This window comes from Bos mutus, chromosome 7 (assembly GCF_027580195.1).
Source record: "Bos mutus isolate GX-2022 chromosome 7, NWIPB_WYAK_1.1, whole genome shotgun sequence".
Taxonomy (NCBI): Eukaryota; Metazoa; Chordata; class Mammalia; order Artiodactyla; family Bovidae; genus Bos; species Bos mutus.
The window spans coordinates 81,988,569-82,006,455 of record NC_091623.1 but is presented as its reverse complement, the minus strand read 5'-3'; positions in this window follow the sequence as shown (position 1 = coordinate 82,006,455).

Genomic DNA, 17,887 nt, shown 5'->3' with positions numbered 1-17,887 from the left:
GAACTTAGTTTGGATATCCTTGTGATGGATAGAACTGGAAAAATGAATCATTCTTTCCTGTGTCTCAAAAGGAGGAAAGAGGAAAAGATTTTAGGTAGTGGAGGCACACAGAAAGAATAGAATTTTCAGAATCCATTGGTCTACACTTCTGCCACTTCCATGCACACCTCAGGTTATTTTTAGGGGGATGAAACACACACATATGCAAATGTAGAGAAGAACTTATACATATGGTTTCAGATGCTTTGGTCTTCTCAGGAAGGAGAGACAGAATTCACCTGTTTCAAGGAACAGAGGAGAAAAAACGCACCCACCATCAGGTCCCATCTCTATACACATTTTGCTTCAAGGGATACCAAGGATCTTTGTCAAGTATCTCACATGCAGTATGTAAAGACAGCATGAGCAAGAAAAGACAAATGATGTGACAGGGGCTGTCCAACAGAGAGACCAAGACCTGTGTCTACATTCAGCTGAGAAAAGGAATCAGCACCTGATCCATGCTCTGCTGTCCAAAAGGAAAATTTCTCCTCACGTACAGCACAGCATTTGTACACTACCCCTCTGTCTTTCAGCCTTTGGAAATCCTGCATGGCATGTGCCAGGCTCTTGTGCCAGACAAGGGCACAGTTAGAATCAGAAGGTAGGTATGTATGAGGGAGTCACAGTGCTGAGACTTCACCCTCAGTGTCACTGTGACAGGAGTAGCCTAGCTTCCCCTTCTTTTTACTGCTTCAGATCAGTCCCACGGAGGACCTCTGGGGAGGCTCCTGCCCTGGGGCTGTGCACCTGTCTCCCTTCATCCTGGTGAAAAACAATGAGGAAAAACGTTTCCCCCTTGTCTCTCTGATTTCATCAGTCTGTGACTCTGAAACTTAGGGCTTGGGGGCAGATTGGGAGGTGTGGGGAGACAAGCCCATTCTGACACTGAGAGCTCTGCTGTCCTGTGTCCATGACCGATGTCCTTCCAAGGAGCTCATGGTTGTTTTGTCACCACTGCTCTGAGGGACTTGGCAAGGTTAGGAGGAGCTGGTTTCAAATCAACTTAGGACTCCTTAGCATAATTTCAAGTGATGCTTTAGCACTTAGGTTAAATGTAAGCATCAATTATTGATAGTGGCATATGTAATCAAGAAGCCAGTTTATTTTCTCAAATAAAACACTATTTTAAATCTAGCTTATCAAGAACCTAACTTTGCATATTAAAGAATTAGGAAAAGTTGGAAAAACCAAATGCAAATCTATCAAACAGAATGAAACACTGGAGACTAAAGCAGAGATAAATAATTAAGGACAGAAAAATAATATACAAATCAACAAAAGCTGGTTCTTGGAAAAGATCAACAACATTGCTGCTAAGTCGCTGCAGTCATGTCCGACTCTGTGTGACCCCATAGATGGCAGCCCACCAGACTCCCCCGTCCCTGGGATTCTCCAGGCAAGAACACTGGAGTGGGTTGCCATTTCCTTCTCCAATGCATGAAAGTGAAAAGTGAAAGTGAAGTTTCTTAGTCATGTCCGACTCAGCAACCCCATGGACTGCAGCCTACCAGGCTCCTCCATCCATGGGATTTTCCAGGCAAGAGTACTGGAGTGGGGTGCCATTGCCCTCTCCATCAATGACATTAACAGAGCTTTAATTACATTGACTAAGAAAAAAGAGAGAAGACTAAAATATTAAAATAAGAAATGAGAGAAATACGTGACTGGTTAGGACTCAGTGCTTTCACTGTAGTAGCCCAGATTCAATCCCTGATCCAGGAAGTAAAATATTTCAAGCTGCACGACCTGGACAAAAAAATAAAATAAGAAATGAATGTGTGGGCATTACTCCTGAATTGACTGAAATAAAAATAACTGTATGAGGATATTATGCCAAATTGCACATGAGCATATTTGATAACTCAGAGGATGTGGACAAATTCCTAGAAATTCTCCCACCAAAACTGAACCATGGAGCAATAGAAAATCTGAATAGACATGAAACTAATAAGAAGATCCCCTGGAGAAGGAAATGGCAACCCACTCCAGTACTCTTGCCTGGAGAATCCCATGGAGGGCGGAGCCTGGTAGGCTACAGTCCATGGGGTCACAAAGAGTCGGACACAACTGTGCAACTTCACTTCACTTCACTTAATAAGAAGATTAAATCAGTAATCCAAAAAGTCTAACAAAGAACAACATTGTGAAGTTTTTTATTGTTGAATTCTACCAAGCATAAATATTAGTTAACAAAATCATTTTCAAATGTTTTTGAAAATGAAGAGGGAACACTTTCCAACTCATTCCATGAGGTCAGTAGTAGTACCCTGATACAAGAGCCAGACAAAGATAATACAAAAAAAGGAAGTTACAGATGAACATCCTCATGAATGCTTAGAATTATCTTTAACAAAATACTATCAAATAGAATTTAGCAACATATTAAATGCATTTTGAATAATAAACAAATGGGACTTATTGCCAGAATTTAAGGATGGTTTATTATATAAAAACTGATTAATGTAACACTCTACATTTAAAAAACAAATGGAAAAATAAACACATGATCATTATAATTATAGCAGAAAAAGAATTTTCAACATCCTTTCATGACAAAAGTATTCAAAATAGTGGGAAAACAAAGAAATTTTAATACAATAGAGGCCATGAAAAACCCACAGGTGACATCATACTCAATAAAGTCTGAAAATATTTTTCTATAAGATCACGAATAAGAGAAGGATGTCTATTTTTGCCACTTCAAGAAACATGGAATGGGAATTCCTAGTCAGAGCAATAAGGCAAGAAAAAGAAATACAAAGGCATGCATAACAAGAAGGAAAAGTAAAATTATCTCTGTGTGAAGGTGACATGAACTTGTATGTAGAAATTCCTAAAGATCTCATGCACACAGAAACACATGCACATTCACTTTCAGAACCAATAACAAATAAATTCAACAAAGTTGAAAGATACAATTCCCCATAAAAAAAAACACATGTGTTTTTATAGAGAATAGCAATGAATGACACAAAACTAATGAAATTCTTAGGGGTAAACATAACCAATGAGGCAAAAGACCTGTACTCTGAAAACTACTAACTCTTACTGAAAGAAATTAAAGGAAATTAATAATGGAAAGACATTTCATGTCATGGATTGGAATATTAATATTGCTAAATGACAACACTAACCAAAGTGACCTACAGATTCAACTCAGCCCTATCAAAATTCTGGTGTCATGTTTACATAAATACAAAAATATACCCTACAATACATTTGAAATTTTAAGGGACCCTGCATGGCCAAAATCATCTTGAAAAACCAGACCAAAGTTAAAGGCATCAAGCCTCCTTATTGCAAACTGACTACAAAACCATAAAAAAGTAATTGTAACAAAGTTTTATGGAATACGTCAAGAGAACATTGAAATCTATAGCTCAGGGGATTCAGGGATTCTCCAATATATGGTTAAGTGATTTTCAACAAAAGTGAAGTGCCTTTCCTTTCAATGAAGTAAGAATACTTTTTACAGACAATGATAGTAATCAAAGTGGCAAACTAGATGCAGGGCAAGTGGTTTTCATGGTTATAGAGGCCAAAGGTTTATTGGTCCCTTTTCTTGCACTGGACCAATCCCCAGTGCAATAGGCACTGAATGGCAGGACTAATTTGGATGAATCTGGCCAATAAAAGTACAGATTCTGGTATGGTTAATTAACCTGGAAACAGATTTCCCTTCCCTGCAAGCAATGCTTCTGTTAACACAAGCATGCCTAGATGCATAGATGTCTTATCTATCATCATGGTGTACCACACACACTGCTTCTGGAGAAGGGACTCATTGCACAGGAAATGAAGTGTGGCAGTGAGCAGCTGCTCCTGAATTCACAGGTCCTTCCCTTTTTACAGTGATCCTGAAGCAGCTGGTCTGATAAAACAGTGGAATGGACTTTTGAGGACTGAGAATCAGTGTCTCTTGGTGACAATACATTGCAGGGTAAGGGCAATTTTTGGTGAGGCTGTATAAGCTCTCAATCATCATCCATTATAAGGCATGAATATTCCCATAGCCAGGACCACAAGGTCCAGGGAATAAAGATTGAAATGGCCATCATCAAAAAAGCCATAAACAAGTGCTAGAGAGGATGTGGAGAAAGGGAATCCTGTTGCACTGTTGGTGGGAAGGTACATTGATATAGCCACAATGGAGATTCCTTAAAAAACTAGGAATAAAACTACCAAATGAACAAGAAATCCCACTACTAGTCATATACTCTGAGGAAACCGAAATTGAAAAAGACACACAACCTCAATGTTCACTGTAGCATTATTTGCAATAGCCAGGACGTGGAAGCAACCTAGATGTCCACTGACAGTTGAATGGGTAAAGAAGCTGTGGTACATATATCAGTTCAGTTCAGTCACTCAGTTGTGTCTGACTCTTTGTGACCCCATGGACTACAGCCTGCCAGGCTTCCCTGTCTGTCACCAACTCCCTGGAGCATGCTCTAACTCATGTCCATTGACTCAGTGATGCCATCCAACCATCTCATCCTCTGTCGTCCCCTTTTCCTCCTGCCTTCAATCTTTCCCAGAATCAGTCTTTTCCAGGGAGTCAGTTCTTTGCATCAGGTGGCCAAAATATTGAAGTTTCAGCTTCAGCATCAGTCCTTCCAATGAAGATTCAGGACTATTTCCTTTAGGATGGACTAGTTGGATCTTTTGCAGTCCAAGGGACTCTCAAGAGTCTTCTCTAATACCACAGTTCAAAAGCATAAATTCTTCTGCACTCAGCTTTCTTTATAGTCCAACCCTCACACCCATATATGATTACTGGAAAAACCATAGCTTTGACAAGATGTACCTTTGTCAGTAAAGTGATGTCTCTGGTTCTTTTTTTTTTTTTTTTGATGTCTCTGGTTCTTAATGTGCTGTCTAGGTTGGTCATAGCTTTTCTTCCAAGGAGCAAGAAACTTCTCATTTCATGGCTGCAGTCACCATCTGCAGTGATACTGGAGGCCAAGAAAAGAAAGCCTGTCACTGATTCTGTTGTTTTCCCATCTATTTGCCATGAAGTGACAGGACTTGATGTCATGATCTTAGTGTTTTAAATGTGGGATTTTAAGCCAGCTTTTTCACTCTCCTCTTTCACATTCATCAAGAGGCTCTTTAGTTTCTCTTCTCTTTCTGCCATAAGGGTGGTGTCATCTGCATATCTGAGGTTATTGATATTTCTCCCGGCAATCTTGATTCCAGCTTGTGCTTCCTCCAGCCCAGCATTTCACATGATGTACTCTTGTATAGAAGTTAAATAAGCAGGTGACAATATACAGTCTTGACGTACTCCTTTCCCAATTTTGAACCAGTCGATTGTTCCATGTCTGGTTTTAACTGTTACTTCTTGACCTGCACACAGATTTCTCAGGAGGCAGGTAAGGTGGTCTGGTATTCCCATCTCTGGAAGAATTTTCCACTGTTTGTTCTGATCCACACAGTCAAAGGCTTTGGCAAAGTCAATGAAGCAGAAGTAGATGTTTTTCTGTACCTCCCTTTCTTTTTCTATGATCCAATGGATGTTGGCAATTTGATCTCTGGTTTCTCAGACTTTTCTAAATCCAGCTTGAATATCTGCAAGTTCTCGGTTCATGTACTGTTGAAGCCTTGCTTGGAGAATTTTTAGCATTACTTTGCTAGAGTGTGCTCTGCTGCTGCTGCTAAGTCGCTTCAGTTGTGTCCAACACTGTGTGACCCCATAGACGGCAGCCCACCAGTGTGAGATGAGTGCATTTATGTGGTAGTTTGAACATTCTTTGGCATTGCCTCTTTGGGCTTGGAATGAAAACTGAACTTTTCCAGTCCTGTGGCCCCTGCTGAGTTTTTCCAACTTGCTGGCATATTGAGTGCAGCACTTTCATAGCATCATCTTTTAGGGTTTGAAATAGCTCAACTGGAATTCCATCACCTCCACTAGCTTTGTTCGTAGTGATGCTTCCTAAGGCCCACTTGATGTCACATTCCAGGCTGTCTGGCTCTAGGTCAGTGATCACACTATCATGGTTATCTGGGTCATGAAGATCTTTTTTGTACATTTCTTCTGTGTATTCTTGCCACATTTTCTTAATATCTTCTGCTTCTGTTAGGTACCTACCATTTCTGTCCTTTATTGAGTCCATCTTTGCATGAAATGTTCCCTTCAGTCAATCAGTCAGTCAGTCAGTTCACTAATTTTCTTGAAGAGATCTCTAGTCTTTCCCATTCTATTGTTTTCCTCTATCTCTTTGCACTGATCACTGAGGAAGGCTTTCTTATCTCTCCTTGCTCTTCTTTGGAACTCTGCATTCAGATGGGTATATCTTCCCTTTTCTGCTTTGCCTTTTGCTTCTCTTCTTTTCTCAGTTATTTGTAAGGCCTTCTCAGACAGCTATTTTGCCTTTTTGCATTTCTTTTTCTTGGGGATAGTCTTGATCACTGCCTCCTGTACAATGTCACAAACCTCTGTCCATAGTTCTTCAGGCACTCTATCAGATCTAATCTCTTGAATCTATTTGTTACTTCCACTGTATAATGGTAAGAGATTTGATTTAGGTCATACCTTAATGGTTCAGTGGTTTTCCCTACTTTCTTCAATTTAAGTCTGAATAATCCTATATGCAGGATAACAAAGGAGACACGGATGTAAAAACAGACTTTTGGACTTGGCTGGAAAAGGCGAGAGCGGGATTATTTGAGAGAATAGTATTGAAACATGTACATAATCATATGTAAAATAGATGACCAATGCAAGTTCAATGCATGAAGCAGGGCACCCAAATCTCATGCTCTGGGACAAACCAGAGGGATAGGGTGGGGAGGGACATGGGGGCAGATTCAAGATTGGGGGACACATATATATCTGTGGCCAATTCATGTTGATGTATGACAAAAACCATTACAATATTGTAAAGTAATTATTCTCCAATTAAAATAAATTATAAATTAATATGTATTTTTGATCATGTTTGTTTTATGACTACTTTCATAAGAAAAACATGATCAAAAATGTATATGCAGTGAATTACATTGAATACTTTGTGGTAAATAAAAAAAAAAAAAAAAAACACAGTGGGAATATGGGGACTAGACTCCTATTATCACCTGGCCTTCGTATGCCTCCTTAATAAAGGTCCAGGAAGTGTTCTGTGTCCTCCAATGTAAACGCCAACTTAGTTCCATTGTGGCGGGGGTTGGGGGAGGCCTCTGGACACTGTGTGAAATATCCCAGTATTGTAGTATTAACACAAGGTGAAGAAGTTCTACTACCCTCTGTGCATCATTTGCTGAGGAATACTTGCAGTAATGGATTTCCACAGACTTATCTACATTTGGAAGCAAAATGTCCCTGCAGCCGAAACAACCCCACAGTAAAATAGTTATATATCCTTGCTGAAAGAAGCCAGTTATGGGAAAGTTAAACGCCAATGAGAGGGATGGGACTTCACACTCAAGTCTCAAACTTCTTAACCCTCATTAATATAAATCAATTTAATTTGTCTGAAAACTATATTCACTGTCAACATTTACTCACATTTCTCCTGATCCAGCTTAAATTCCATTGTCCATTTTTGGCTTTTATATCCCTTCAACTCCCATCCCCTTTTTTTCTTTCCCCCTTATTTTTTCTTCACATTTATTTCTTCGGATCACTCTCTGGTTAAATACAGTTCTTTACACACTCCATACTAGCACTTATACACTTAATGACTGAGGAAAAGCACAAAGATGGTGACTTTTCCCTTCATATTCATTACCATTAGGTGTGACTTCCATGCTACCTGGAAATTATACTATATTCCCAAATGTATGCTCTGTTACTGTCTTTTATATGACTGTTTCATACTGAATTCTGTTTTCTTAAAGTTCTCAAATCACCTTCCTCATTTTTCTTCTGTGCTGTTTACCTTAAATCTTAATTCTCTGAGAAGTGTGTGAAGTTCTTTGAGAATATAACTTCAAACAGATTTCCCCTTATCTATCATTTGAGCCTATGCATTTTAACTATATATTTTTAATATATATATACAGTCCATAGAATTCTCCAGGCCAGAATACTGGAGTGGGTAGCCTTTCCCTTTTCCAGGGCATCTTCCCAACCCAGAGATTGAACCCCAGTCTTCCGCATTACATGAGGATTCTTTACCAGCTGAGCTACTAGGGAAGCCAAATGCATTTTAACTATATATTTTTAATATGGAGGAGGTGTCCATGTTTTTCCAGAGACACAAACCCTACACGTTTACCCTAGATCCAGTTTTGATCTTGACAACAATGACCTCACTTTAGTAATACTTTTCTTTTTCTTTACTATTATATTTTCTCCCTTTAATTATAAATCCTATCAGGATAGAAATGTTATGTTTTCTTTTCTTCCCTTTCATCCACTCACCTTGCTTTACCTAGCACCTATAGTCTGGTAATTCTCAGTAACAAATAATTCTAGTCCAGACTCATCCTTAAACTTGACTCATAGGTATAATTGCTTTCTAAATATTGACATTTGGATATCTGAATAGTTTCTAAAACTAAATAGGGTAATGCAATATCTTAATCTTTCCATTCTTCAAAAAATTACTTTCTGTTGCTCAAATAGTTTCTTTCTGTCAGACAATTCAAAGAAAAAGTTTATTATGACCCATTATTTTATAACTCCTACCCTTAAGCAAAACTTGTTGACTCAGTCATACTGAAATTTGATACCTTCTCATCTTCTTCAATTTTCTATTCCTGGTCAAGGTATGTTTATCTTTATTTTGATTATCTTAGCTTCTCTACCACTGTCTTCTTAGTTTCTCCTTTACTACCCTATAGCATATTTTCAACACATTTTCCACAGTGAGTCTTTTCAAACCCATGTAAACCAATAATGTCACTCTTTTGTTCATTGTCATATAAATCATCAAGATTAAATGCCAAAATCCTATATTCTTCCATAAAATCCTAGATAATTTATTTTCACCCTCCAAACTCCCATCCTTGTGCTATTTCAAATGCTACATATATAATCTCTAATTACTCACCTATGTACTCTCTAACTATAATATAACTAGATTTTAAATGCTCCTATGGATGTGAGAGTTGGACTGTGAAGAAAGCTGAGCACCGAAGAATTGATGCTTTTGAACTGTGGTGTTGGAGAAGACTCTTGAGAGTCCCTTGGACTGCAAGGAGATCCAGCCAGTCCATTCTAAAGGAGATCACTCCTGGGTGTTCTTTGGAAGGACTGATGCTAAAGCTGAAACTCCAGTACTTTGGCCACCTCATGCAAAGAGTTGACTCATTGGAAAAGACTCTGATGCTGGGAGGGATTGGGGGCAGGAGGAGAAGGGGATGACAGAGGATGAGATGGCTGGATGGCATCATCGACTCGATGGACGTGAGTTTGAGTGAACTCTGGGAGCTGATGATGGACAGGGAGGCCTGGCGTGCTGCATTTGATGGGGTCGCAAAGAGTGGGACACAACTGAGCAACTGAACTGAATTTAACTGATGGGAATAATTGCTTCAAAAATTTTCAAACTCACCTCAAAGTGGTTTTTTTTTTTGAATCTTTACTTTCTCTCATTTTTTTTTTTTTTTTAAGGCCTATTATGTAAGGGACCTTCTTTCCAAACGCCAATTATCTGCTAATCAGGTAAGAGAACTTTAATGGAATGAGTACATTGCATTGTAATTGGTTAGCTTTTTAAAGAAATGTGTGTGAATAATTAGTTCTGGCTTTTGAATACACTCTTCCGTTACAAAGAATTCCTCTTATAGTAATGCTGTTGCATTGCAATTTTAAAATTTGTATTTCATTTAATGATTATTTCAATTTTTCTCTTTCATTGGTACAAACTTAACTACATAAGAGTCGACTCAAGATCTGTTCAATTGATTGTAAGCAAGAATGTGAAGTTGGGCTACACTAAAATAAAGTATTTTGGGAGAGGATGTTGTCTACTAGGATTGAATTTAAATACATTTACATGAGTATAAATGGCATAAATTACTGGAACATATGATCAATAAGTGTCCCCCCATTGGAGCTTTTGTTTTCCTGAAATTACAAACTGCAACTCTTTCTGTTATTTAAGGAAACAACTAATTTTGAGGATCGGGCCTGAGCTAGGAAAATGATGGTGTGTACCAGTTAAAGGAGACTAGAATATGATGTGGAGAAGGAAATGGCAACCCACTCCAGTGTTCTTGCCTGGAGAATCCCATGGATGGAGAAGCCTGGTAGGCTGCAGACCATGGGGTCACACAGAGTCGGACACGACTGAAGCGACTTAGCAGCAGCAGCAGCAGACTATGATGTGCTAAAAGAAAGCAATGTCAAATATTTAGTAGTTTATAGATGCAAGTATTGATTCCTGCTTGTAGTTCATGACCACTTCCAGTTGATTTTGGCTTTATTTCATATTTATCTTTTAGGAAGAGCATCTCTCTAGAATATTGCTGGTTGTAGATATAGAGAAGAAAAAAGTACTGAACCACAAGATGCCGTCTTCAGTCCTCTTCTTGGAAGGTCCACATATTAACCCTACTCATATTTCATGGGCCAAGACATTTCACATATCCATGACTTTTGTTCAACAGAGTTGAGAGGTGTAATATTGTATTTTCTATTAATACACTAATCCTATTATTGCTTTAGCTAAAAAAGTAAGTGTATGGCAAAACCAATACAATATTGTAAAGTAATTAGCCTCCAATTAAAATAAATAAATTTAAATAAACACACACACACACACACACACACACACACACACACACACACACACACAATTCTTGCTAATTTTGATTCTCTGACCTTCCAGAGAACATAAACTATTTGAGAGAAACTCTAGAAATTACATGTTCTTTGTTACATGTTTCTTTTTTTTTTTTTTTTATTGGATCACCACCAGGCGGGGACTGGCCGCTACCAGGTGGTGAGTTTCTGTCCCCAGCCCCGGCCTCCTGCGCCTCCCGGAACCCCGGGATTGTCCCCCCACCCCTCCGCCCCCCGTGGATTCCAGAGCCCCTTTCCACCGGTTATCCCCGGTGGGGCATGTTGGGTGATTTGTTTTTTGGCTCTTCTGGCAGGACCGTGCTTCCTTCACATCTCTTGTATTGGAGCCTGCCTGTGGATCCTTTGAGACCCTTCTTTTTAGACCCAGGTCGTCTTTTAGGTCCTTATCCTTCCGCTGTTAGACATCCCCCACCGCCTCCTCCCCGCCTCCTTTTAGAACTTATATCTCTTTTATTTCTCACTTTCTCGATCATTTCGTCATGCCCTGACCCAGTTACTTCAGAGATTTTCCAGTGGATTGTGTACTGAAATTGTTTCCTTGTGGGATTTCCCTTGCTTTGATATTTCTTTAGTACCCAAACCTAATCGTATTTACGATCTTCGAGATTCCTCAGCTCCTCTCCTTGATGACTCAGGTTAATTTCTATAATGATCTTAAGTATTTATTTTATAAAAAATTTTTTTACATTAAATACTGTAATCAGTTACCCTAGCTTTATGTATCCTTTTGAAACTAATAAAATGTATTGTATGTTAATAAACTATATGGTTATTCAACTGATATGAATTAATTGATCTCATGGTTAATTCCATGAAATTAGAGTCTGTCTGTGTTTTTGACCATTCCTGCTGTACTTGGCAAGTGGTATTAAAAAAAAAAAAAAACTTAGCTAAATACATTGGTATTTGAAACATATCACTGAAAAATATTTAATACTGGTCATTTACTATTGTTAGTCATTTTATTTGTTATCGCTCAAGTTCTTCCTCATGTAAACATCTTTGTCATATCTATACCACACACTACTGTGATATTTGATTTGCTAACTGGTTTTCTATCTCTTTAAGCCTGTAAAACCTAGACATAAGAATTTATACTATTGAAATAAATGCAGGGTCAGTGCTCACTGTATAGTGAGCTATTATTTATTTATCTATTTTTTGATTGGAGGAAACAAAATTGATTGAATGATGTATATGTTGGCATTGAAGGAGTTTTGATTTCTTCTGTTTGTTTGTTTTTTATTCTATTTCCCCTTTCAGTTTTACTGAGATATAACTGACATACAGCACTATGTCAGTTGAAGGTGTGCAGCATAATGATCTGACTTACATCAGTCATGAAATGATTATCATGGTAAGTTTAGTGAACATCCATCATCTCATATACATGCAAAATTAAAGAAATAGAAAAATTTTTTCTTGTGTTGAAAACATTTAAAATTTATACTCTTAAGCAGTTTCATATATAACATACAACAGTGTTAACTATATTTACATGCTATATAATATATCCCCAGTACTTATTTATACTATAACTCTAAGTTTACAACTTTCAGCTGTTTTCATCCGATTTCACCTTGCTACCTCTGGTAACTACTATTCTGATTTATCTATAACCTTGTTTGTTTGTTTTTGAAGTGTAACTAGCCTACAACATTATGTTAAGTTTCTGTCACAGGACATGATTTGGTATTTCTGTAAATTTCAAAATGATCTTTATAATAAGTCTAGTTAAAATATGCCACTATATAAAAATATTATATTACTATTGACTATTTTCCCCACACTAAGCACTTGACTTACTTTGCAACTGGAAGTTTATATCTCTTAATCTCCCTAACCTGTTTTTTTCCTCCCTAACTCCTCACTGGCAATAATCTGTTTGTTCTCTGTATCTGTGACTCTGCTTCTGTTTATTGTATTTGTTTACTTGTATTTCCACCCATAAGCGAAATAATGAAGTATTTGTCTTTCTATATCTGACTTATTTCACTTAACATAATATACTCTAAGTTCATCCATGTTGTCACAAATGACAAGATTTTATTCTTTTTTATGGTTGAATAATATCTCTAAATGTGAGATATATCTCACATCTTCTTTATCTGTTTTTCTATTGGTTACCCCTGTTTGTGTTGTTTCCATATCTTGGCCATTCTAAATGCTTCATACTACTTCAATGAACACAGAGAATGCATATATCTTCTTGAATTAGTGTTTTGGTTTTCTTAGAATCCCAGGAGTGGAATTGGTGGATAATATGGTAGTTCTACTTTTAATTTTTTGAGAAATTTCCGTACTGTTTTTCATAATGACCAGACCAATTTATACTCCCATCAACAGTGGATGAGTTTACTTTTTTCCACAACTTCCTCAATACTTGTTATTTATTGTTTTTTAATAAAAGCCATTCTGACAGGTGTGAAGTGCTACCTCACTAACATTTTGATTTGCATTTCCTGAAGATTAGTGATGCTGAGAATCTTTTTGTGTGCCTATTGGCCATCTGCATATCTTCTTTGAAAAAATAATGTATTCAGTTCCTCTGCCCATTTTTGTTTGTTTAATGCTGAATTGTATGAGTTCTTTGTATATTTTGCACATTATTCCTGATCAGATCTATCATTTGCAAATGTCTTCAGTCATTCATCTGTAGAAGGAAATGGCAACCCACTCCAGTATTCTTGCCTGGAAAATCCCATGGATGGAGAGGCCTGGTAGAACAGTCCATGGGGTCGAAAAGAGTCGGACACGACTGAGGGACTTCACTTTCACTTTCAGTCATTCATTAGGGCTTCCCTGCCAGCTCAGATGGTAAAAAATCTTCCTGCAATTCAGGAGACCCAGGTTCCATCCCTGGGTCAGGAAGATCACCTGGAGATAGAAATGACTAACCACTCCAGTATTCTTGCCTAGAGAATTCCATGGACAGAGGAGCCTGGTGGGTTATAGCCCATGGAGTCGCAAAGAGTCAGATAGTACTGAGCAACTAACACTTTCACTTTTCAGTCATTCATTAAGTGAAAATAAAAGTCGCTCAGTTGTGTCCCGTCTCTTTGTGACCCTGTGGACTATACAGTCCATGGAATTCTCCAGACCAGAATACTGGAGTGGGTAGCCTTTCCCTTCTCCAGGGGATCTTCCCAACCCAGGGATCACACCCAGTTCTCCTGAATTGCAGGCAGATTCTTCACCAACTGAGCCACAAGGGACGCTGGGTAGCCTCTTATTTTGTTGATAGTTTTCTTCAGTGTGCAAAAGCCTTCTAGTTTGCTGTAGTCCTATTTGCTTATTTTTGCTTTTGTTTCCCTTGCCTGAGACACTAAAGAAAAAAAAAAAGTGTTACTAAGACAGATGCCTATGTTTTCTTCTAGAAATTGTATTTCAGGTCTTACATTTACATCTTTAATCTACTTTGAATTTATTTTGCACATGGTGTGAAAAAGTAGTTCAGTTTGATTCTTTTGCACATAGTTGTCCAGTTTTTCCAATAGAGTTTAATAAAGAGGCTATCCTTTCTGCATTGTGTATTTTTGCATTCTTCTTTGTAAAAGAAATACTCTATATATTTTTATTTAGAATCTTCACAAAAATTATGTCTATGATGTGTACATAGTTATTCTGTAAAGACACATTAATTCTGTATTAAAAAAAAACTTCTAAATGTCTTTCATCAACTGAAAGAAAATAATTAAATATCACAGACCTTAAAAAAATAAGTAGCTCCTTTTTAAAATCTTGACTCTATATTATTTTTAATTTTTTGAAATGTATTTTTCTTTATCTGGAGTTTATTGTTCTTCCTTCCAAATGTTGATTTTTCTTATGTTTTATTATTTTTATTTATTTAATTAAAAATCAATTAAAATTTTTTATTGAGATTAATAGAAGTTCTGATTATTTTTTATTAAACATTAAAAATATAAGCCCAGATACATAAGTTTAATTATATATGTGCTGTCCATTGGAATTGTGTTGTGCATATTTAGGTCAATTGGATGGTATAAATTTTTTTCCCAGAGGAAGCATTCTCAGGACCATAAATCTCCATTGAATCTCTCTAAGTTTAATTGGTGGGTTGAGATCATAGTCCCAGTGGTATTGCCAATATAAACAAGCCATACCCTAAATTTAGGCACTTTATCCCTAAGGGGAGAATCTGTTCGCTTCCATTTCCTATCAGACTTGTTTTAGATTCAAAATATAACTTATTGTTACTCTGTGGATTTAATCTCCTGACTCTGAAATAGGCAACCATTCAGGGAAAGCAGGTCAAGGATCCAAACTGCTGCATCTGCTATCTTTTCTTTCTTAGCTGGTACTTTTTCATTACTTTCCCTATCAAATTCTTTTTTTTTTCTGTCTTCATTATGCAAGATTTATAACTAGATTCACACAAAAATTCTAACCAAAGGGACCATCCAAGAAGAGGCTGGGATCATCCACAGTATCAGGTATTGCAAAATATTCCATGTGAATTGAAATCATTTAAAGGGAAAAAAATCATAGGATATTGTGCACATCGTTCTAAAATTGGTGTTAGAAAGAAAATGTTGGACTGAAATCCAGAAGTAAACTTGCTGATTGATTGCATCTAGGAATTATAGTAAAATTTAAATATGTTTGTAAACTTGACTTCTCTCCAATGCAAGTCAATCCATGTTCATGGCCATATAGACTATGAAGTATAATTTTTCTTTTCCAAATTTTATCCAAATGGTATTTCAAGGTAGAACTAGATCAAATAGATTGGACCACAATGATTCTTTTATTTTGAAAAGTATAATTTGGTAAAAATAGCAAAAATTGGTATGGTGGTGGTGGTGGTGATTTAGTCACCAAGTTGTGTCCGATTCTTGCAACCCCATGGACTGTAGCTTGCCAGGCTCCTCTGTCCATGGGATTCTCCAGGCAAGAATACTGGAATGGGTTGCCATTTCCTTCTCCAGAAATTGGTGTGATTTAAAGCCAATTGATTGATTTTCCTGGATATGAATATTCTCTAAAAGCCAGAGAAGGAAAAACAATACCAGAACCACTTTTTTTTGTGTGTGTTCAACCTCAATATACAAGAAAAAAGGGCTTGACAGTATACAGGTAGTTATTTGCTGCAGCAGTTTTTAAAGTATAAAGATATTGTTACCATATCTGTTTCCATATCTAAATTTTAACATTACAGAGTCTGTAGGGTTGAACTCAGTGCCTAGCACATTATAAATTTTTGGTAATTGTAGGTCACGTGAAAATCAAATATTATGATGGCATGAGACTCTAAGGGATGGCAGAGAAAACTATTTGGGGAAACAAAAAATTGGTTATTATTCTGAGTTTGCTTGTTATGTTCACCTCTTCAGATGACAGGCTTAATGTGTGAAGTTAACAAAATGAAGTCTTCAGTGTACCTGGGGACCTTAAGATTGATGAATAAAGACCTATGGCATCCAAGAATTCTTTCATCCACCCTTAGTACTTGATGACCACTTGTCTAGGCTTTGCACTGAGCTTTAGCTAGAGCATCAAGTTTAAGGAACAATCAGTTCTTGAATGGTGGGAAGAGATGGGGGCTTGAAATGCTTGGAAATAGACTATTGCTATTTTAAGTGTAGTTATTAAAATTTGTCCTGAGAAAATTACATGGGTTTTACATCATACAAAATATAAAATAGGTATAAGTTAGAATGATTATTTTTAGGAATTCTTTTCAAATCAAAGTTGATTATATACTTATCTTAAATACAAACAGAAGGAAATGCAGCCATGAAGTAAAGCAACACATCCCTTACCTGAGCAAAGACACAGACAGAAGACAGGACAGACATAAAAACAAATATTCATGTGTTCAAACGACATTCTATAGGACTTCAAGCAAGCTATATTTTCAGCTCAGTTCAGTCGCTCAGTCGTGTCTGACTCTTTGCGACCCCATGTGTCACAGCACGCCAGGCCTCCCTGTCCATCACCAACTCCCGGAGTTCACTCAGACTCACGTCCATCGAGTCAGTGATGCCATCCAGCCATCTCATCCTCTGTCATCCCCTTCTCCTCCTGCCCCCAATCCCTCCCAGCATCAGAGTCTTTTCCAATGAGTCAACTCTTTTGCATGAAGTGGCCAAAGTATTGAGTTTCAGCTTTAGCATCAGTCCTTCCAATGAACACCCAGGAGTGATCTCCTTTAGAATGGACTGTTGGTTCTCCTTGCAGTTCAAGGAACTCTCAAGAGTCTTCTCAAACATCACAGTTCAAAAGCATCAATTCTTCAGCACTCAGCTTTCTTTACAGTCCAACTCTCACATCCATATGTGACCACTGGAAAAACAATAGCCTTGACTAGACGGACCTTTGTTGGCAAAGTAATGTCTCTGCTTTTGAATATGCTATCTAGGTTGGACATAATTTTCCTTCCAAGGAGTAAGCATCTTTTAATTTCATGGTTGCAATCACCATCTGCCATGATTTTGGAGCCCCCCAAAAATAAAGTCTGATATTGTTTCCACTCTTTCCCCATTTGTCATGAAATGATGGGACCAGATGCCATGATCTTAGTTTTCTGAATGTTGAGCTTTAAGCCAACTTTTTCACTCTCCTCTTTCACTTTCATCAAGAGGCTTTTTAGTTCCTCTTCGCTTTCTGCCATAGTGTTTATGATTTTATAAAACTAAGACTGGCAAAAATACATTTATAATTGAGTCTTTAATTTTTTCCTTAGAATTAGGAAACACTGTGTGTATGTCTATTTGTGTGGGTGTGTGCATCTATTGTGTGTGCCTGTGAGAGAGAGAGAGAGAGAAAGGGAGACGGAGAAATTAGGCACATTTGGTCTGAATTATATAGTTCAGTTCCAACATTTTCGTATTGATTTTCTCTCTGGATGATGCTTCCATTATTGAAAATGGAGTACGGATCTCATAGTATTATTGTATTGGTGTATATTATTCTCTTTAAATCTGTTAATATTTGCTTAATATATTTAGCTGCTCCAATGTTGGATAATATATATTTACAATATGATGGTCAATTCATCCTCTTGATTAGCTGTCTCTGTTTATCATACAATGCCTTTTTTGTCTCTTATGAGTTATTGCAATGTGT